This window comes from Acomys russatus, chromosome 3 (genome assembly GCF_903995435.1).
Source record: "Acomys russatus chromosome 3, mAcoRus1.1, whole genome shotgun sequence".
In the NCBI taxonomy this organism is placed as follows: domain Eukaryota; kingdom Metazoa; phylum Chordata; class Mammalia; order Rodentia; family Muridae; genus Acomys; species Acomys russatus.
The window spans coordinates 69,075,300-69,080,366 of record NC_067139.1 but is presented as its reverse complement, the minus strand read 5'-3'; positions in this window follow the sequence as shown (position 1 = coordinate 69,080,366).

Genomic DNA, 5,067 nt, shown 5'->3' with positions numbered 1-5,067 from the left:
AAGATCAACAATTAACAAATGGGACTTGATGAAACTGAAATGCTTCAGCAAGACAAAGGATACTGTCAACAGAATAATGTTTTAATGTGTGTGTGTGTGTGTGTGTGTGTGTGTGTGTGTGTGTGTGTGTGTGTGTGTGTGTGTACACAAATGTATGTGTATGCCCTTGCAGGACAGAAAAGATCATTGGATCTTCTGAATCTAGAGGAAAGACCATAGGAATCAGTAAACATAGGTGCTTCCTGTGGAACCAAATTCTGGTCCTTCACAATCACGACAGGTACTCCTGACTACTGAGCCACCCCTCTGGCTTTCCCCATTATAGTTCTCACCAGAACTCCAGGGTCCCAGAAGACAGTTGGTTGACATGATGGAAATGACTAAGACCTGTGAGTCTAGAATCCCACAAAGAGCAGAAGCAGTCTTTCCATAGGTGACAGGGCTGTGTTTTAGTTATGGTTTCTATTGCTGTGATGAAACAGCAGGTCCAAAAAAGTGAGCTGGGTAGGAAAGAATTTCTTTGGCTCACACTTCCACATCACTGTTCATCATTGAAGGAAGTCAGAAGAGAGACTCAAACAGCGCAGGAATCTGGAGGTGGGAGCTGATGAACAGAACATGGAGGGGTGCTGCCTATTGGCTTGTTCACCCACTTTCTAGAACCGCCCACAATGGCCTGGGCCCTCCTCCCTAAATAATTTAGAAGATGACTTGCAGCCACATCTTCCGGAGGCATTTTCTCAACTGAGGTTCCCTCCTTACAGTTAATTCTAGCTTGTGTGAAACTAACATAAACTAGAAAGGCCCAGGCCATTCTACCAGCCCCAATATCTCCAATTTATGCAATGAAATGCCTTAGACTGGGAAATTAATAAACAATGGAAATTGTTTCCTTGCACCTGAGTGGTTGGGAAGTCAAGGTCAAGATGTGTGCAGAGTCAACAATAGGAGGGCTCTTTCTCACTCTAATGTGGCATTTTGCTGTACGTCCTCCCAGGGGAAGCAGAAAGTGACGTCCTTAATGTCTCTTCCTGAAGAAATGCATTGCATCACATCAGGGATCCTCTTGCTCTCCATCCACCTGAGGCTGCACTTGTTCATGCTGTTGCATTAGGCGCACACACGAAACGCCATACCTCCTGAACTAGAGCTGCTACCATTGAATGGGCCTGCACGAGGAGAACTGGGCACATTCAGCTGCAGGACACTAAGTGAGGAGACTAGAAAATGAGCAGTTTCAGTAAGGTGAGTCCACGGCAGTTATAACATTGTCACGCTGAGAACAGGGAGCCTAGAGGGCTGGAATACAACATATACCAGGGTAGAGTTGATAGGACAGTTTGAACAACAGGTACCATAGACGGACAATTGGTGGACAATTAATCAGAATATCTTCGGTTAGATCAGAAGACCCTTTGAACTTAAAAGAAGTTATGTGTCTCTATCGAGTTATTTATATGGGGCCATATTTAAGAGAATTCACTGTGCTGAGGTTATAAATTTTACATCATTTTCTTTCCTGAGACAACTATGTGTGTTGAAATGCCCAGTGCTGTGAGGAGTTAAACTGCAATTGTTTCTATAAAACAATACCAGTATCACCCTCTAGCCGTTGTGTCAGACTTTTCATGCTTAGGTGAGACTGCTAAAAAATAGGGAATATGTTTGTTGGCCTTTTTGTCATTCTATAAGTAATTAAACTTTTTTTTAGACATGTTCTCACTAGGTAGTCATTGATAGCCTTCTGCTACTTGGTTATACAATTCAAGTCCATCTATGTAGGGATGGCACTGTGCACATTTGGCTGGACCTTCCCACACTATTCTCCATGAGGCCAAATATCAAGTGAAGATTTATACTCCCCCTCATACAATCTGGTCTCTAGGACCCAAGGGGCTCCCTTGCACACAGCCCCAAGACCAAGCCCAGTGACCAGAGTCTCATCACCTGCTGACTTTAGGCAAGACCTAGAGCTGAGAATCCCCAAACTTGCTGGACTCAAGGCAGTCTCTGGACCCAGAGTTTCCCAGCATGCTGCTACTGGGGCAGGCCTAGGATACAGGAAGACACTGAGGAATACCATACCATAGGACAGATCCAACCCCCAGAAGATGAGTAAATTACACACACACACACACACACACACACACACACACACACACACACACACACACACACCTGCTTTGTATCCTAAAGGTTGAACACGTACTGGACCTCAGGGAAGGTCCTTAGTGCTCTACTCACATACTCCCCTGCTGAGTAGGACCAATACCTATGGGGTGGAGGCCACACACTGTCCACAGAATAGGTCAAGTAGATTCCAGGACCAACTACTGACCACTTAGCAATAAGCTCAGTAGCCAGGTGGCCATACAAACATTGACCTCTGAGAGGGCAGTGTCCACATGACCCAGGCCATCTACATTATGAGGCACTGCTGATACCCAGGCAGCCGCACACTCTTCCTTAAGGCAAGAGCAGCACCCAGGGTTGAAACTGTAGGCTTCCACAGGACAGGCCAGCACCCATAAGCTACCACATTGTACCTCCATGTAGGGAAAAGTATTCAGGTCCTGCCCACTTACTGACCTCAGGGAAGGCACAGTGCTGGGGACTGGATCTTCGGCTGCACCCAAAGCTGATTAGTATCTATCTGACACTATCATATCTATGACTGTTTTAGGCTAGTACCCAGGTGGCCCACACACTGCCCCCCCCCAAGTTAGGTCTAGTATGCTGGGTGCCAATTACATAAGGACATTACTTCAGGCCTTGGATTGTGGGAGCCACACCAATAATTCACTCATGACATGTAGAAGTAGTAGTATCCTGGGAGCCCTAACTACTTCCCTTTAGGGAAGGTTCAGTACCCTGGGGCCATTGTCATGTGCAGCAGGAACACAGGCCCTCTAGAGCACATAAAAGATCTGATGGGAGGGACAGTGCTCCTACTTCTGCCCAGGGGCCCCTCTCCTGACCCTAGCAGGGACTGTTTGTCCAAATAAAGTTTCAGTTTATTGTTGTATCAGATGGTGATACAACATCAGATGGTGGGCAGTCACCCACCTCTCTCTGCCTGCAGCTTTCAAGTTTTCTGTGTAGACTTTATGTCTAAGACATACAATTATTTGTCCATCCCATGGAAGGAATGCCATACTATCCCTTGATGAACATACTTCACCCAAGACCCCTAAAACACTGTCCCTTTAGGAATCAACATTCCGTCTCACCAACCCCACACTGCACTCTCCTACCCAGAGTGCATTAAGTGGCCCCTGATTAAAAGCACCATCCCTTGCTTAGATCACTCTGGAGGATGTGCACAACAGAGGCCCTGCCTCCTGTTCCATAGGGGGCCACATGAACTGGGGGTGAGATAGACACTGCAAGAAAGTGCCTTGGAATAAAAGTCTTTGTTCATGGTAACATCTTTAAGGCATCAACTCTTTAATGTACGGAAGGCAACAGGTGTGCATAATCAAACACATAAGAAAGCAGAGAAAACCTCTAGTCACAGGAGTGTTTATGAAGCATACAACACCTATGTTTAAGATAAGGATTGGAACCCATGAAATGCCTACACAAGACACCCACATGTGTAGGAAGAGGAATTGTAGGGATTAGGCTTAAAAATGCAAAAGGTAAAAACCTGTCACCACAGAAACCAGTACCAAGAGAGGGATATTGTATAGAAGAGCCTAAAACTAGATGCTCAACTGATGGGAAGATGTTCGTCTAAGGATGGAAATGAGCCAGTTTGTAGCAGGAAGAAGTCACAATCGACTGTATACAAGGACGATGCTGGATCATTGTGAATTACTGAGCTTGTCGTCACCTGCAGAAGTGGGATGACGAGATGATGTATCATGAAATTGTGGCATTTGGTGGCTGAGGTATACAATAAAATTTATTTTGGAAAAAAAATCTTTGCATTGCAGACACAGATATTTTGTGGACATTCCTGCATGAGACACTCCTGGTAAAACCTGTGTAGGCTCAGCATGGTGCCCAGCTCTCTGTGCTCATCCTGGATGCTTCACCCAGCCACCCAATGCAAAAATCAGTAGCCACTCCTCTTTCAAATGCTGATAGTACTTCAGTTGTGCAGGTGTTGGTTGATGTCACTGCTGTGTGTGCTGCCAATATAAAGACCCACCCACGTGACTGTCGGAGTTCAGTATGTCAGTATGTCGCAGAGGGCAGTCTTTCCTGAGTCTTCTCACTGGGAAAGTGGTGTCCATACCTAGCTGACCAAGGGGACAGTGACACCAGCAGACTCTCCTTACCCTATGACACAGCAGTGGAGGTAGTGGCTGGAGGGGATTTGAGAAGCACTGTGCTCTCATCACTTGAAAGCTGCCATGATAGAGAGGAATTGTCCTCAGAGAGGAAGTTCTCCAAACTGCCTCAGTCAGTGTTTCCTTCAACAGTGGACAAGCTTAGGTGCTGTGTGTTCTGGCATCAGAACACGATTTTCATGTCTTCTTCTTGTCAGTCCATCCACTTGTGATTTGGTTCTGGCCTACTTCTCTGTCCAATCAGCAGGTACCATTTAAGTCAAGGAGAGCTGAATCAAGGGTCCAGTGTGTACTAACCTTCCTGTAACTGGCCTCATTCCTCATGGCCTCCACCAGAAAGTATTAGCTGTGTACCATTCCTAGGTCCCTGCAGGTGAGGCTGGCCTCAGGCTATGGTCCATGTTGAGTGATGTTCCTGGTGGTTTTCTGCAGTTTCTGCAGCATGGAGCTTTAGAAGTTTCACGGATTGGCAGAAGAAGCACCTGACGTTTCCCAGCCTGCAATAGAGATTGGCAGAAGAAGCAGCTGACATTTCCCAGCCTGCAATATATATAACAATGAAGCAGCAGCAGCAGCAGCAGCAGCAGCAGCAGCAGCAGCAGCAGAGGCAGAAGAGTCGGGGACCAGCTTTGTGGGAAAACTGATCAAATTAGCCAAATCGTTTGCATTATTGTAAGGTCAGGAGGAGGAGGAATTAAGTTTTTCTTTAACCACATTTGAGGGTCTTTCTCCTTGCTAGGAATGTGGAAAAGCAACATGGGCAGCCCAG